This window comes from Microcebus murinus, chromosome 9, assembly GCF_040939455.1.
Source record: "Microcebus murinus isolate Inina chromosome 9, M.murinus_Inina_mat1.0, whole genome shotgun sequence".
Classification (NCBI taxonomy): domain Eukaryota; kingdom Metazoa; phylum Chordata; class Mammalia; order Primates; family Cheirogaleidae; genus Microcebus; species Microcebus murinus.
Genome location: NC_134112.1, coordinates 33,439,632 through 33,458,238, shown reverse-complemented (window position 1 = coordinate 33,458,238; position 18,607 = coordinate 33,439,632). Strand labels below are relative to the sequence as shown.

General features: G+C 37.6%; 1 long non-coding RNA gene across 3 annotated transcripts in view; it reads right to left on the bottom strand.

Moving 5' to 3' along the window:
* Positions 1-435: 435 nt before the first annotated feature.
* LOC105880193 (uncharacterized) overlaps positions 436-18,607 on the bottom strand; it is a 122,384-nt gene continuing 104,212 nt past the window's right edge. For 2 of the 3 annotated variants that reach the window (XR_012921001.1, XR_012921000.1), the window contains exon 3: positions 17,329-18,490. This is a non-coding gene — a long non-coding RNA (uncharacterized LOC105880193). Of the gene's footprint in view, positions 652-17,328; positions 18,491-18,607 lie in introns of those variants that run through there. The other variant, XR_012921002.1, reaches the window with a different exon arrangement.

The window sequence follows — 18,607 nt, the reverse complement described above, 5'->3', positions numbered from 1 at the left end:
TTTTCTTCCATTCCTGTTCATCAGAGGTGTTGAGACAAGCTGGGGTGAGGTCACATAACCTACAACCTACACTGAGCTCTCTCTGAACTTCTTACACTGAGGACAGGCTATTCTGGGAAAGCAAACTCTGGAGGAGAACTGCTAGACAAAAGGTGCTCATTTGAGATACAGATACAAAAAGATTAAAGTGCTTTAACTGGATCCTGTAGTACCTCAGTATTCTCTGGTCAAGGGCCCTGTCAAGTTTTGTTCTGTTCCATTCTTGAGGGGCTCATTGTGTTTCAGTGGAAATTTACTGGGCTGAGCAGGGAGGGGATGATGGGAAAATCCTAACACATTAGTGACTTTCCCCCATGAGCCTTGCTTTTCTTGACCTGTAAGATGAGGTCAATAATTATTTATTATTTAGGGACTAAGCTGTTAAAAGAGAAAGACTTCGAACTACAATTTATTTTTTAAAGATAATGGCTTAGAGGTTTGCTTCTCTGCTCTTGTAATTGTTTTGAGGTGGGCATTCCAAGGTAGGCAGGTGACCCTGCTTTTCTAAATCACTCAAGGAGCACAGTTTCCTTCTGTCTTGTTGCTGGCTAATGTTGTAGGCCATTTTCACACTTGCGAGGGCAAAGCTGGGTCTCAGCAAATTCATCTGGCCTGCAAGAATGTGAAAAGAAGAAATTCAGGATGAGCTATTTTAAGTCTCAGAAACAAAGGCTTTTGCTCTTCCCCTCATATCCCATTAGTAAGAACTTAGCCATATGACTATACCTAGCCGCATGGGAAGCTGAGAAATGTAAGATTTAACAGGGAGAAAATGTGCCAAGGAGAAAGAGAAGAATGGGATTTTGAGGACAAAGAGCTATTTTAATTTCAAAATACTAAATAAAGGACTATACGTGTTTTTAAACAAGGATATCTTGTATAATGCTTAAGTCAGGGCTTTGGGTGTGCCTATCACCTGAATAGTGTTCCTTGTACCCAGTAGGTAAGTTTATTTCCCATACCCACCCTCCCTGCCTCTTAGTTTCTCATGTCCTTTATATCACTTGTGCCCATGTGTGCCTATCTATTAGCTCCCACTTATCGGTGAGAACCTATGGTGTTCATTCCTGAAATATTTCACTTAGGACGATGGTCTCCAGTTCCATCCACATTGCTGCAAATGACGTTATTTCATTCCTTTTTATGACTGAGTAGTACTCCATGAATTATATTTACATTTTTTTATTCACTCATGAATTGAAGGGTGCTTAGATTGATTTCACATCTTTGCGATTGTGAATTCTGCTGACAAATATTTAAATGCAGGCATCTTATTAATAAAATGATTTCATTTCCTTTGGGTAGATATCTAGCAGTGGGGTTGCTGAATTGAATGGTAGGTCTACATTTATTTATTTGAGAAATCTCCATACTGTTTTCCATAGAGATTGTACTATTTTGCAGTCCCACCAACAGTATATAAGCTATCTTTCTCTGTGCAAGCAGCCAGCATCTATTGTTTTTTGACTTTTTAATAATGGCCATTCTGATAGGGGTAAAGAGGTATCTCATTGTAGTTTTGATTTACATTTCCCTGATGATTAGTGATGTTGAGCATCTTTTCATATGTTTTTTGGCCATTTGTCTATCTTCTTTGAAAACTTCTGTTCGTGTCTTTTGCCTATTTTTTGATGGAGTTGTTTTTTTGTTGCTGATTTGTTTGAGTTCCTTGTAGATTCTGAATATCAGACCTTTGTCAGACATATAGTTTGCAATATTTTCTCCCATTCTATATTTTCTCCCATTCTCTATTCACTCTGTTGGTTATTTCCTTTACTCTTCAGAAGCTTTTTTCTCTTTCTCTGTTTTAATTTTATTTTAGCGTATTATGGGGGTACAAGTGTTAAGTTTATATATATTGCCCATGCCCCCCTCCCCCCTCGAGAAAGAGCTTCAAGCATGTCCATCCCCCAAACGTTGCACATCTTACTTGTTGTGGTTGTATATACCCGTCCCCTCCACCCCCCTCCCACCCTCCCGACACATGATAAATGTTACTCCTGTATGTCCATTTAGGTGTTGATCCGTTAATACCAATTTGCTGGTGAGTACATGTGGTGCTTGTTTTTCCATTCTTGAGATACTTCACTTAGTAGAATGGGTTCCAGCTGTATCCAGGAATATACAAGAGGTGCTGTATCACCATTGTTTCTTAAAGCTGAGTAGTATTCCATGGTATACATATACCACATTTTATTAATCCACTCATGTATTGATGGGCACTTGGGTTGTTTCCACAGCTTTGCAATTGTGAATTGTGCTGCTATAAACATTTGAGTGCAGGTGTCTTTTTCATAAAGTGACTTTTGATCTTTTGGGTATATGCCAGTAGTGGAATTGCTAGATCAAATGGTAGATCTACTTGTGTCACTTTGAAGTATCTCCATATTGCTTTCCACAGAGGTGGAACTAGTTTGCAGTCCCACCAGCAGTGTAGGAGTGTTCCTCTGTCTCCATATCCATGCCAGCATTTGTTGTTTGGGGACTTTTTTGATAAAGGCCATTCTCACTGGAGTTAAGTGATATATCTTATTGTGGTTTTGATTTGCATTTCCCTGATGATTAGAGATGTTGAGCATTTTTTCATATGTTTGTTGGCCATTATTCTGTATTCTTTTGAGAAGTTTCTGTTCATGTCCTTTGCCCATTTTTTCAGAAGGTTTTTAATTTAATTAAGTCTAATTTATTTATTTTGCTATATTTGCCTTGGGGTCTTAGTTATATATTCTTTGCCTAAGCCAATGTCTAAAAGAGTGTTTCCTACATTTTCTTCTGGAATTTTTATGGTTTCATACCTTAAATGTAAGTCTTTAATTCATCTTGAATTAATTTTTGTATATGGCAAGAGAGTGATCCTGTCTCATTCTTATGCATGTGGCTTCCCAGTTTTCTTAGTGCCATTTATTGAATAGGGCTTCCTTTCTTCAGTATATGTTGTTGTTTGTTTTGTTGAAGATCAGTTGGTTGTAGGTAGATAGCTTTATTTCTGGTTTCTATATTCTGTTCTATTGATCTGTCTCTACTTTTATACCAGTCCCATGCTGTTTTTGATTACTATAGCCTTGTAGTATCATTTGAAGTCAGATAACATGATGCCTCCAGATTTCTTCTTTTTATTTAAGATTGTTTTGGCTATTCAGGCCCTTTTTTGATTCCAAATGAAGCTTAGGATTATTTTGTCTAGATTTGTTAAATATGATACTGGTATTTTGATGGAAATCCCATTGAATCTGTAAATCACTTTGGGCAGTATGGACATTTTAATGATGTTGATTCTAATCCATGAGCAGGCTTTGGTTTTCCACTTATTTGTGTCATCTGCAATTTCTTTCATCAGTGTTTAGTAGTTCTCCTTGTAGATGTCTTTAACCTCCTTTGTTGGGTATATTCTTAGGTATTTTATTTTCTTTGTTGCTACTGTGAATTGTACTGAGTCCTTGATTTGACTCTCAGCTTGTTATTAGTATATAGAAATGCTACTGATTTGTGCACATTGATTTTGTAACCTGAGAATTTTCTGACTTTATTTATCAATTCCAGGAGTCTTTTGGTGGAGTCTTTAGAAGACTTTTTAGATTTAAGGTCATGTCATCAGTAAATAAGGTAGTTTGACCTCCTCTTTACTAATTTGGACTCCCTTTATTTCCTTCTCTTGCCTGATTGCTCTGGCTAGGACCTTCAATACTATGTTAAATAGAAGTGGTGACAGTGGGTACCCTTGTCTTATTCCAGTTCTTAGTGAGAATGCTTTCAACCTTTCCCCATTCAGTATGATGTTGGCTGTGGGTTTGTCATGTATCCTTTTATAATTTTGAAACATGTTCCTTTTATGGCTACTTTTTTGAGGGTTTTTATTAAAGAAAGGGTGCTGGATTTTATCAAGTGCTTTGTCTTCCTCTTGAGGTGATCATGTGGTCTTTATTTTTGTTTCTGTTTATGTGGTAAATCATGTTTATTGATTTGCATATGTTAAACCACCTTGCACTGTAGGATGAAACCCACTTGATCATAGTGGATTATCTTTTTCATATACTGTTGAATTCAGTTTGCTAGTATTTTTGAGGGGGGGCGGATTTTTGTATGTGTGTTCATGAGGGATATGAGTGTAGTTTTTGTTTTTTGTGTTTTTCCTTTTCTTTCTTTCTTTTCTTTTTTTTTTTTTTTGGTGCCTTTTCCTGGCTTTGCTGTCAGGGTGATACTGGCTTTATATGTGTTAGGGAAGATTCCCTCCTTCTCAATATTATGGAGTATTTTCCATAGGATAGGTACCAGTTCTTCTTTGTATGTCTGATAGAATTCGGCTGTGAATCCATCTGGTCCAGGACTTTTTTTGGTTGGGAGATATTTTATTACTTCTTCCATCTCACTGCTTATTATTGGTCTGCTCAGGGTTTCTATTTTATCCTGATTCAGACTTGGAAAATTGTGTGTTTTTAATAATTTATCCATTTCCTCTAGGCTTCTAGTTTGTTTATGTAGAGGTTTTCCTAGTATTCATGGATGATATTTTGTATTTCTGTGGTATCAGTTGTGATGTCTCCTTTTTCATTTCTGAATGAGCAAGTGGTCTGGCTAGTGGTCTACTGATTTTATCTTTTCAAAGAACTTTTTCATTGATCCTTTGTATTTTTTTTTTTCTTTTTTGGTTTCCATTTCATTTAGTTTTGCTCTGAGCTTTGTTATTTCTTCTGCTTTGGGGTTTGGTTTATTCTTTTTCTAGTTCCATGAGATATGACATCAGATTGATAATTTGAGTTCTTTTTATCTTTTTATATAGGCATTTAAGGCTATGAACTTTCCCTTAGGGCTGCTTTTTGCTTTTTCTGTATCCCATAGATTTTGAAAATTTGTGTCCCTTTTGTTATTCAGTTCAAGGACTGTTTTGATTTCTACCTTAATTTCATCATTGACCCAAGAATTATGCAGCATCACATTGTTTAATTTCCATGACTTTGTGTATATTTGAGTGTTTCTCTTGGAAATGATTTCTAGTTTTATTCTGTGGTCTAAGAAAATACATGGTATGATTTTTATTTTTCTGAATTTGCTGAGAGTTGTTTTGTGGTGTATGATATAATCAATGTTGGAGAATGTCCCATGTGCTGATGAGAAAAATGTGCATTCAGTAGTTTTGGGGTAGAATGGTTTGTAAATGTCTGTTAGGTCCATTTGTTCTAGAGTCCTGCTTCTGTCCAATGTTTTACATTTTCTGCTTTGATCTGTCCAATTCTGTCAGTGGAGTGAAGTCCCTGACTATTAAGATTCTACTGTTTATCTCTTTGCTTAGATCTAGAAGAATATGCTTTATGAAACTGGCAGCTCCTATGTTAGGTATATATATATATTTAAGATTATTATGTCTTCTTGTTGAATTGCTCCCTTAACCATTGTATAATGACCAATTTTTTATACCATTGTTGAAGTCTATTTTATCTGAAGTGACAATGGCTGTACCCTTTTGGTTTCCATTTACATGGAATTTTTTTTTCATTGCATTACCTTGAGTCTGTGGGGTTTAGATATGTTTCCTAGAGACAGTAAATGCTTGGGTTGTTTTTTCATCCATTTAACCAGTCTATGTCTTTTAAGTGGAACATTCAGACAGTTCATGGTGAGTGATAGTATTGATATGGCAGGTACGGTTTTGTTCACTATGTTGGTTGATACCTTATTGTTTTGTTTTCCCTTTTGTGCTATTGTTTTATAAGAGCTGTGAGCTATACTTTTTGGGTATTTTTATACTGATTGGTATCTATTGTGCTATTGTAGCATATATAATGCCTTTTTGAGCATTTCCTGCAGGGCAGGTCTAATAGTGACAAATTCCCTTAGTGTTTGCTTGTCTGAGAAAGACTTTATTTTTCCTTCATTTGTGAAACTTAGGTTATCAAGAGACATAATTCTTGACTGATAGTTATTCTGTTTAAAGAGAGTAAAGCTAGGACCCCATCTCTTTTTGGTTTGTAAAGTTTCACTTAAGAAGTCTGCTGTTGTCTGATGGATTTTCCTTTCTAAGATACTTGGTGTTTTTGCCTCATGGCTTGTAGGAGTTCCTCCATCATGTTGTCTTTGGCCAGTTTGATGAATATGTCCCTTGGAGATAACCTTTTTTGCAGTGACTCTCCCAGGTATTTGTTGAGCTTTTTGTATCTGGATATCTAAATCTCCAGGAAGATTAGGGAAGTTTTGCTCAATTATTCCCTCAAATAGGTTTTCCAGCTCTTGTGTGTTTTCTTCCTCACTCTCATGGATGCCTCTGATTCTTATATTTGGCCATTTTACATAATACCCTATTTCTCCTAGACTTTATTCCTTCCTCTTGATTCTTTGTTCTTAGCTCTTTTGAATTAATCTAGTCAGTCAAAAGTAGTATTCAAGCTCTGAAATTTTTTCTTCTGCTTGGACTGGTCTAAAAACTTTCCACTGTGTTTTGTATTACTTTAAATGAATTTTTCATTTTCATAGGTTCTAGGTTTTCTTTTTTTAACATATCTCTTTGGTAAATTTTTCATTCATTTTCTAAATTATTTTTATGTTTTGAGTTGGTTTTCCATTTTCCATTGGATTTCCTGGAGTTTCCTTATAATGTATATTTGGAATATTTTATTTGTCATTTCAGTATTTTCATTTTGGTTGGGATCCATTGCTAGAGAGCTGGTGTGCTCCTCTGGGAGTGTCCTTTCCCTCTGATTCTTCATACTTCTGGAGTTCTTGTACTGATTTCTTCTCATCTGGGGCAGCTGTCACTTCTTGTTTTGGGATTTTCTTATGTTAAGATGGGGCCAATTCCCCCCTATGTCATTCTTGTGTCTATAGCATATGTTGGGTAGGACCTTTGGCTTTGCTTCTGGGTAATTTGATAGGGGTCTAGGTTCTGGATGGATGCAGTGATTTTTCAATTGCTAGTTATTTGTAGGCTGTAGTGGTGGTATACTATGTGTCTGAGTAGATTCTCTATCTCTTATTGACAAGGGAAGATGGAGGTCTTTGAAATCATTTCTCTTTCTGCAGCCCTGTGGTCATCCTAATAGTGAATTATATTAGGATTCCCAATTTAATGTCTGAGACAGTAAGTGGCACTTGTGGGTAAGAGTCAGCCACACCCTATATGATTGAGTCAGTAAATGCTGTACTGGCTCAATACAAGTTGTTCTCCCTATCAGTAGGTGGCACTTGCAGGAAAGAGCCAGCTGCAGTGTTGTTTTCTGGGGCCTATGATTGGATCTAGCCCCTCATGAGAAGCACTCAAATGCCTCAGCTTGTGGGCAGGATTCTGGAGCTCTCAGGGGACTCCTTATTCTCTACCACAGCAGAAGGTGGTGGAGGAACAAGACTGGGTAAGGCAAGCCCGCCTTAAGACTCCAAAAGGTGGACACAAGGGCTATTTCCATAGAGGTTGAGGGTCAGCTCCCAGGCTGCTGGGAAAAGCCACCAGAGAGGGGCTAAAGTGCCCTCCCCAAGCCAGAAAGTCTGCTTGTGGGGGAGGAGCCATCTGGGATTCATAGACTTGCTGTGGGGAGTGGGTTTGCTCTTCTCCCTCCTTACCTACCTTAAGGTCTCCTTCCAGTGTCTGGCTACAAGCAACAGCCAAATTAACTTAGCTCCCCAGCAATGTCACCATGGCTGGGGGCTTCCCTGCCCAGGATACTGCCCTGGAGTGAAAGTGTGGCTTTCCTGTGGGGGCAGGGGTTCTTCACAAGTGCACTGGGGCTTGGACCCACACTGTATTGTGCTCTCAATTCTGCCCGTGTGGGCTCCCTCACCTCCTAAAATTAGTTGAAAAATCTCCTTTGTGTGTCCTGGAGAAACATGATTGAATCATGGGGGTATGGGATCTGGCCTGTGGGCCTTTAAAAGGAAAGTGTGAGCCCCACTCTCTGTGGAAGCCTCAGTGTAGTGGACATGCCAGCAAAGTTGAAGAGCTGCTCCTGGGAACCCTGGCTCAAATGTCCCCCCTTGGGGCACCCATACTGCTTGGCAAGAGTTAAGTATTTGTGTAGGTACCAATGACACAAAAATAGAAGGGCTAAAGCTCCTTAGGGAAGACAAAGGCACACAATGGGTGGAGAAACAGTATGGTGCCCACTGTCTTGGCTCAATTCTATGGTGATGGGGAGTGACCCCAAGGAGGCTGGAAGCCTATGGTTTGTTTTTAAGAATTTCCCAGTTCACTGCCAGCAGCAGCTTGTGGGCTCATGAGGGTCGAGAAGCTCTCCAGGAACTCCAGAGACTGCTGACTTCCAGACGTATGAGGGAAACAGACACAAAATCCCCACCTACCTTTTCTGCCCCAGACTCCAAGCCTATTGAGGGTGATCTCTACCCAAATCTTGCCCATTTTTGTTCTGCTCTGCAACTTCTCCTGTGGAATCTCCAGTATTTTCTCACACTTTTACCTCTGAATTAAACCTGAGCTATGTTTTTTTCATCTAAAATGTCTTCTTTTTGAGACAGTCTGGTGACTAATGTCTCTATTCAGCCATTTTTTTCTCAAGACTCCTAAGTAGCTATTAACCAGAAATACTGATATTAATAGTTAGAAGTAAACATTAAATATTTTTAGAATATTGATAAGGACCTAACAATAAAGCCTTTCTTCTGCTTGCACTTATGTTCTTATTTGATAATTATTAGTAGAAAAGGAGGGGAAATTAGAAACTTGATGCATAGCTCTAAATATAGACAGAAGAGAAATGGGAAGTGTCAGGTCTTGATAACACATGAAATTTATATACCTCTCATTCCTGAAAGGTTTAATTAACTGGGTGTCACAGTGGAGGCTGTGTATAAATAATTCTTCTAAAGGACCTCTATAAAAACATGACAAGGATGTGGATTCATTCCTTTTCAATTATGGGACCATGGCTTGTACTTTTTGTTTGTAACAAAGTTTTTTGGAAATTATAGGTGTTATATAATTGCTAGTTTATTATTTATTGTTCAACTATATTCAGTATTGAAAGTTCTAAGGTAATAAGCTTAAGCGTAAACTCTGACAAGAGCTTTGTCAGTTGAATAGTTCATGCTCAAATTTCTGAGTAAAGTGTTGTCCAGATACCATGATTTCTTTTTCTGTAACTTTGGATTGCTCCAAGGATTTAGATGAGACTTGCTTAATAACACATGTGAAATGTCTGAGTCATACAAAGTCTATTTAAAACTGCTAATATTATTGTACTTTAAGGTCATAAAAAATAAAAATTAGGGTGTTTTGGCAAAAACAAAGTTTTGTGAAAAGTAAAATCCACGAGAGACTTCTATTTTATAAGTGTTTATTAAACACTCCCATTTATTATAACTTAATTTTGACAAAACAATATAGACATTCATATGATTGTGAGGATGCATATTGAAAGTCATTATTTCTGTTTGATGCAATTATGGAGGATGGTTATTTTCTTTATGTTCTTTTCATATTTTCTATCCCTATGAAGGAGAAAATTATAATAGAATAGGACTTGATTTAATCATGCCTTTTAGGAAATTTTCTAACTACAAATGTTCCAAAAGGCTTTTCAGATTGTCTGTAATCACAACCACCTACTATCCCCAGTAGGTGACTAGGGGAAGTAGGTAGGACACTGGTTGTTTTCTCAAATGTAAACCTAAAGAGGTATTATGTAAAGCCCCCAAGACAGTGGTGAGAACAGAATTGGAACCTGTAACATGTCCATTCAAGGCCTAAAACCCCTCATGAAATTCATTGTTCACAGAAACATAATGAACGCAAAAAACTGACATTTCCTTTGCCATTGTTTCCTTCTTTAATGCTCCCTAGTGCCCCATACTCTTCCAGGAAACGGCTCCCCACTCCTTCCTCTCAATGAACATCAAAAGACCTAGAAGCTATTTGTACATGCACCATATGTTCACATCAAATCTTGTTTCAAGTTCGAAGTGGGAATTCTGGAGGGTGTGGCAGGGCTACTCCAGGATATGAAGGTGAAGGCTATTACATTCATTTTCCACATCTAGCAAGTCTAATGTAGCCTATCTCTAATAAGAGATTTGTCTTTTAAATTTAACTCTATATTTCCAGAGTGGAGTTCATTATCTTTCTGGTTTTTCAAATGTCTTCACACTGCAAGTTGGGATAATGTATTCTCAATACAAATAACTGGGGGGGGGGGAGGGTGTTATAAATTACTAGTTATAAATGAAAAGCACTTGTTTAGGAGGTCTTACTTCAAATGGTGTTGCTAGCCTGGGGTTCTAGCCTTACTCCTTACCTTAGCGTTTGCTCTTATTCAAATCTTATTTTCTGTAAGTTGGCCATAAAAAGCTCAGTGGTATTATTGGCTCACAAGTAGAGAATGTGTATCCTTTTGTCATAGTTTTATATATAGTAAATTAAAACTATATATAAAAAACTGATTCCATTTACCTATTTGAATGGGAGAAAAATGGGAAAGAAAGTGATACTAATGAACCTATAGCTTTACTTATTCTACTTTGTTTGAGAAGTTTTTATTTTTCTTTAGGTGAAAAGTGTTTAATCTCCTATCTATAACTCAGCAATACAGTAGGATGGGGGAGAAAGTATGACTTAAAATGTCACATGTTAAAAAATAAGGTAAATGTGTTTTCCTGGTAATTCTTTGTGTGGGATCCATTTGAACCTGTATTTAAGGAGGGTCTTTGGTCACAAGACAGTTTGAGCTTAAAAAGGAAAGCAAATCTGGCTTAAGAAATCTCAATACTTTCAGTCAACATAAATTGAATAAAACACTTCTTCAAAGGTATCATTAATAGGTACCATACAAAAACTAGCCAATCTCAGTTTTTCAGATGTGTAAAAAATAAAAATCACTTATGAACATGCTACAGTAAATAGAATATGCATTCAAGAAAGATGAAAACAAAATAATTGTTAAAAATGAGGCCATGCAGCTTAATGCCTGAGTTAAGAAAGGAATCTTTAAAAAAGAAGGGTCCAGGGGAACTTATTTCAGTATAGGGTATAATCAATAGCTTCTGTCTAAAAAAGGAAATACATGCCAAAAATCTGATCATCCTTAGATTTAAGTATAAAAACAATCACATTGGGCAACTTCCCTAGAACAAAAATGAGACCAGGACCCGACAGTCAGGCCCAAATTAGGAGAAGTTGCTGCTAGGTCACTAGGGAGTCATCTATGAATATGCAAAATCATGTTAAGACTGTAGACATTGCAGTGGATTCCTGGACCACACTTCTTCCAGGCCATGAGTCCCAGGGAATAAAAAGAGCAGCACATATCTTTATCTCAGCTGCCTGAAAAAGGGTCCTGTAGAAGCTTATCACCCTTCTCCATTCCCAAAGATATGAAAACAGCCCTGTGGGAAATATCTAGATTGTTGTCTTTGGATGGTAACATTTCCTCTTTAATTTTATGATTATTTTTTACTTCTGAAAAATATTGCCTTTTTACATTAATAAGAAATCATGAAATACATGTATATTTTGAAAAAAATATAATTTACTACCAATATGTAAAAGAAAGGGAAAAAGGAGTTTAACCCCCTAGAAATGTTTGAAATGTAAACTGAAGAAATCTAACTTTCTAGTTGTAACTGTGACAAAACAGACTTAGGCGTAGTTCAGATACCTTAAGAAATGGGGTTTAAAAAACAGATAACTTTCTATTTGGTCTTCTATCTTGGGTTCCACGATTGACTGCCTCTTGTGATGGTGATGCTATGTCATGGAAGCTCCACACTTGAGAGTAAGTCTGATCAAAACCTCTAAATACTTAAGGTTTTCTCTAATTTCAAATGTTGCCTTTTTTTCTTTCAAAACATACGAGATAATGCTACAAACTCAGATTGTAGTGTTGAAGAAAAAGCCTATCATGACCTACAGTATAAGAACAAGACAATCACTTTCTTGTGCACTCATCCTGGCAAAACATCTTAACACAGAAACAGCTTTAAAGTTTAACAGAAGGAAGTGACAAAACAGGCAATTGTAAGAGATACATACATATCCCAAACCTTCGAAATCCAAACTTTTAAATGTTTTCCCCATCCCGCATGAGCTAAGGGGTAAGGATGCATTCTATCTGAAGAGTTTGAGAGACCCTGTCTCTGACCCTCATATCCTGATGAGATGTGCCTCTCCCATTCCTACGGGAATCCTAACATGACCGTAGCTGTGTATGCTTCCCTCCATTTCTTTGAAATTTAGGATTCCACACAGATCCCTGTAAATTTCATTCAAAGGAAGAGGAAAATCTTCCTACTTGGCCAATTATCTATCCATCCTATGCCTGTTTTTTCTCTCCTTGTTTTCCATCAACACAAACACCCACACTAGGTCAAGCATTGTGCTAGATGTCTATACCACGCACTGTTTTCCATGTTATCATCTTAAATCCTCTTATTTAGCCATCTTCCCTCAGGAGTACTGACTTCGGTTTCCATGTCCTCAGAAGACTTTCTTTTCCTCGTCAAGCTATAGCTAAGGTGACAGAGGGAGCATAGAATAGTAGAAAGAGCATAGACTCTATCAGAGAGACTTAAAGATTTAAGCCTTGGCTCTTCTGAGTTACTTACCTTCTCTCAAGTACTCTTTCAGGGTAATAATACTTCACAGAGCTGCTAGAAGAATTCGATGAAATAACAAGTAATTGCCTGGAACAATACCCAGATTATGGGAAGCATTTGATAAATGGTAGCAATTCTAACATCCAAGAGATAGGTTCCAATTCATTTGATATTGGCATCTTCAGAGTGGTCAGTTGACTTTATAACACCCTTTTATATGCATTATGTGGAGAGCCTCCTCAGTAAATATTTATTGTAATAACAAATGAAAGTACATAGTTAAGTGTTTCTCTTTACTTGTATAAGATTTAAGAAAGCCTTCTCTTTCCAGCTCTTGTGGTACATCAGTTAATGGCAGTTTTACTGTAATCCCCATCCTTTTTTTTTTTTTTTTTTTGCTTTTTCCCTGCATGTTCTTAAATTGAGAAATACCAATAAATTCAGATTGGCCACAACCAAATCATGGTTTTCCTTCCTCTCACCATCTCCTTCCTTTCATCTTCTTGTAATTTAAACTTTCCACATCCTAGAAGTGGGAAATGTGAGTTCCTGATGTTTCCACAGCTTCAATAAGCCTAAGCAGGCTGGAAAATGTTTTATTGGACTGCTTGAACCAATGAATTTTAATGGTTTCCCCACATGCGCCTGAAGATTTTCCTATTTAGCTCTTCTCTCCCTCCCGTGTCCTCAGCATCCCATCATGAGCTATAATGAGTTCTTTCTCCTTTCCTTTGTTTTGTTCATTGACTTCTAAAATATTTTTCTCTGTACTCCTTATGGTAGCTAGATAAGACAAAGGATCTAGAAATATCCTTAATTTGCCTGCCTGGAAACTCCCAATATGTACCCAGGTTTAAAACATTTTTTACCCTATTTAAATCTTACATAAAGATATTTTTCTAGAAAAATCACATTCTGGGCAGGCTATGGTCTGGGTGAAGTGTCTAGGCTTTGTTTTTATCCTGTCAGAGGTATGACTTGTGAGTTTCCCTTTATCTGTGAGAGAAAGTTGACCTTTTGTGCTAATTCCCCTTCCTGGTGAGTCAGCCTTCTTTCTCTTGGGCTTGCCTCCTTGCTTGGTGCCAACAGCTTCTCACTTTTCACTGATTCAGCACCTGCTTCTCTGACAGGCTCTTCTTCAAACCCACTGCATGGTCCTTGACCCAATGACTTCTCTGTGGGGCCAGTCACTTAATTTTCAAAGCCTCAGTCTTTTGCTATATATATATAAAAAAAAACATTATTTATCATCCTATTAGGACATATTAAATGAAAATAATTGCAAATGAGGGCTACTAGCAATGATAATCTTTTCCAGGAAGGAGGTAATGGTGAAATAATGAGAATTTATTTTATCATAAAAATTCAACTTCTAGGCAGCTACAAGTAAGTAGCAATTTCCTTGTAGGAATTTGGCCTAAAATTATTCAGGATCTATTTTTCTTCATGTATTTTAGGTTCACAGTTAGTAGAACGGAAAGGAATAGAAGTAAATCTTCTTTAGACTTTGCAAAGCATACATAAGATTTTGGAGTGGAGAAGGGAAGGCTGTCACAGCCATTGATCAATATACTCAGCACATACCGAGTGCCTGCTCAGTGCTACATCAGTGTTTCTATATGGAAAGGAACTATCCCTCTGGGACGATGTCCTCATTATAGGACAGCAACCGGAGGAGCAGAGCACATGTGTGTTTCCATAAGCTCCAGAAAAATCATATGCCAAGGATCCTACATCTGTTTGCTGATTTCAAGAGCTAAGCCTTTTTATGTACAGTAATAGAAATTGACCTCTGTATAGTAATATTTCTACTGAAGTGTATTTTTAATAAAAAGTCTGCCTTTTTTAGTAGGTTTCAGTATCAATGCTGATAACTTTTTATTTTCCTTCCATCTAGCCTAGTATTTGACAGAGTTGTTATGAGGTCTAAGCAGGAGGTCTCATTACATTCCCAACCAAAGAGTGGTAGCATGTAAATCACTAGATAAGATTATTTTCATAGAATCTTCCCCCATCCCTCAAAAATGAATTTGTCCCCAACTGAGCACCATTTCACATGGTTGTAATTCATTTAACCAATGAATCATTATACCTGTTCTAAAACTTGGCTTCATGGCACAATTAAATTAATGTCATATACTTAAATAGTACTTATGGAAGGGGCACGCTTTCATAGGAAAAGTACTGGCTATAGTTAGGAGACCTGGATTCTATTAATAGTTCTAGCTTATCCACTAACTAGCTGTGTAAACTTAATAAAGATAGGCACGCCTTCCCAAGTCAAACTAACCAACTATCTAAATACATTGACTGAGTTAAAGTACTTTAAATATTTCTATTTAATACAGAAAAATATATGGAAACGAAGTGGTCCTTAATCTCACTGCTCAGATCACTACTTGTAAAGAAATACATGCATAGAGTTGGAAAAAACAAAAATCCAAACACTAGAGGTATTTTCCCAAATCTCCTTCTTAAATCGTTAGAAGCAACACCTATAGGTTTGGGCTCTTAAAGCAGTTTTTAATATTACTCAATTTATTAATCCAAAGAAAATAAGCTGGGATACAGTTATCTATCTTCAGCAAGGTGATTGTTTAGAGAAAGGACAATCCAAGTAACTGAAGCTGGAGCAAGTTTACTTGGGTATAGACACTACACCACCAATTTAATAGGTTCTTTTCAGTTCCCTGAAGGGCAGTTCCAGTTTCCAAAAGCCCTACAGGAAGACCTGGGTGGTAACAATAGTCCCATCTGTTCTGGAAAACTGACTCAGAAATGAATTATACTCAGGGCAAGATCAAGCATTCTTCTGTATTTCTGGGTAACCTGAGATGTACATTACAGCTGTTTGGGACAAATTTATAGGACTGCTGGAGGTTACATTTGCAATTCATGATGGTAAGATGAGCTGTGTTTGACCTAAAGAGAATATTTAATTCATCAATATTTAGCGACCATAGGATTCACATTCAAAAAGTAAATACAACCTTCTTTTAACATAAGGGAACAAAGAGTACATCAGTAAAGGAACAGCCATGCGTCACTTCTTCAGTCAAACCAATATCGGTCCTCCCTTATAATAACTGTATTAGAAAAGTCATCTTTAAACGCAAAGTATACTTGTGTATATTAAAGATCACCAATATAAAGAAACCTACAAAAGGGCCAGTGTACCTCGATACTCATAAATGGACAGCAACATGTCATAATAAAAGCACAGACTCCAGGACTTGCCTTCCAGTGTTCAAATCCCAGCTCTGATTCTCACTTGCTATGCTTCTCTTGGGCACATCTTTAGTAGTTGGCTCGGTTGTTATGAAGATTATCTAAGTTACTACATGCAAAACTTTTCTGGTATATGGTTACATGCTGTGTAATATTATTTTTATTCATATTCAGTGGGTCTATACCTAAAGCATAGGAAAGGTTCAAATAAAGGCAACAGAATGGTAAGTAAAAATACATGCAAAACATTTGAAAATATTATGTAAAGGCTTATATTTGTGAACTTAGCCCTCCATTTATGAATGCATTTTTGCATAGAAATTATATGTGTGCAAATAGGAAGACATGGGCCAGAATAGATGTTGTTGAATTATTTTTAAAAATAAATTTTACAGCTTTTCCTGAGAATCTCAATGAAAAGGCAGCAAGAAGAAAATGAGAAAGGACCAAACAGATGTTGGTTTCCTCTGAAATTTGCCAAACTTTTACAGCATCATTATGATAGATTTCCATTTAGATCTCCACAGTTTAAAAGTGGGACATTTGGATGTAGAAGAGAGCAGAAATGATTAAAGAGTTGGAGACCCAGGCTTAAGACGAAGGGATCACGGAAATGATGTTGGTTGGCCAAAAGAGGATAAGGCTAAGAGTGACTTAATTACAGTCTCCGTATATATAATGCATCATATAAATGGATTGGGGAACAGATGTTGTTCCATAATGAAAATAGAACAAGATGGAATTGGGAGCACTTTGGCTCTGCCTTGAGAAACATCTTTTTGTCAATGAAGAGTCATTGAGCTGTTAAACCTTTGTCCACCCAACTAATATTTATTCAATTTCTCCTCTGTCTTGGGTACTATATTAAGTGCTAAGGATTAATCAATAATTCACTTAGATACACTGAATGGGATTTTCCTCTGCCCCAGAATTGTACTTGCAGTAGACTTGGTGACCTACCTACACTGGAGTGTGGGAAAAGAGACAACCTGGTGTTGAAGGCAGCCATGGACTATTTTGCATTCCTACTTATATTGCACAAGGATGTATGAGTTTCCTGACAATAGCACAGAAGACAGCTAGGTGGGATTTTGCTTGTTGATACCCATCCCAAGGACTGCCCTTGGGGCAGGGTTTGGCAAGGAGAGAAACAGAGTGAAGGCTCCCCTATCTCCCCAAGAACTCTCTCTCCTTTAGGAGCACTGTAAGAGCCCCCATCAAGGAAACCTGTTACTCAAAGGGACCACTACCCAGCGATGAGAAATGACACAGAAATAATCAAACAACAAAAATAATTTTTCCTATGAGCAACACTTCTGATACTAAATGTGTGAGGTTTACCTCCCATGGTACCCAACTCTCAGTAGATACCATCTACCTGGCATTAGCATGAGATCCCACAAGACTATACCTACTTCACAAGCCAGTAGCAAAGTCCTGGCCTCCTACATTTCTGACTGACCAACTATAGAAATGGGGAATTCTCATAATCCCCTACTCGCTAGGATAGTTCACAGAACTCAGGGAAACATTGACTTACATTTACCAATTTATTGTGGAAAATACAACCCAGGAACACTTAAAGAGATGGGGAGGGACGTGGACTTTTCATACCTTCTCCCTACACATCTCCCTTCTAGCACGTCAGTGTTTTGACCAACCCGGAGGCTCTCTAAACCCCATCACATAGGGTTTTTTCAGGTAGACTTCATTGTGTAGGCATGATTGATCAAATTATTGTCCACGGGTGATTAGATCAATCTCCAGCCCTCTCCTTCCCAGGGAGGTGGTACATGGAGCTGAAAGCTCCAACCCTCTAATCATAGGGCCGATTCCTCTGGCAACCGTCTCCTCCTTGCCCCAAATTTCCCCCAGCTGTGTCTATGAAACAATTGATGACTCAAGAGTTGGAAGGAGTTTCAAACTAATTTATGAAAGGTACCTGGAAAAAGTTATTCCTATTATTATGTAACAAGATGAAATAACAAATATGATCATAAGAATTTCTACATTTGAAAAACTTCCCTTTAGAATATGTTGTCTATTTTATTATAGAGCTGTGAAAATGTGGTTCCGATATGCTGTTCTGGCTGAAGTAACTCTGTGACCGTTTTCTGAAATGGCATCCATGCATATTTTCCCATGTAAATATCACTGGTAAAGGAACATTCTGACGTGTAATTTGGAGCTGGCTAGAAATAATTTTATAACAATTGAGGAAGTCTTTAGGTTCAATTCCCCCCAAAACCAGACCCTGAGATCCACATAGTTCATTTGGGAAGTGATGTAGGGAAGTGAGACAGAAAAGGAAGGACACCCAGACAGGAGATATTGATGAGCAGGTTAGGACTCTAGGCAACTGAGGCCTAATCCTCCCAGGTAGAACACACCTTAGAGTTGTCCCACCTGAGATGCAAGGAAGCTGGAGTATTTAGCTACCCACTCCTGACTTCTGTTGGTTGAGGGTTGCCTCTAGGGCTGTTGATGTCCCAGAACTTCCAGCCGCCTTCTCACATGCATGGGCCCAGCTTGCTTGTGTGGCCAAAGAAAGCTCTAAGGCAGAGAGTTGCAGGGATGGTAGTAAGGAGCTATGTATGTGTACCAGCAGCATCTGCAGTACTTTTCCTGGAAGTCTTTAGAAAACAGGCCTCTGAATAGACTACTTAAAATCCAGTTCTTTTATTATAATTCCAGGACCCTAGAAATAAGGAAGAAAAGTAAGACATTATGTAGTCACAAGGAAATAACTATCATTTTTTAAAATTTGCATTCAAAATGTAAGACAGAAAATGTTTATTTTTAACATGTTATGATA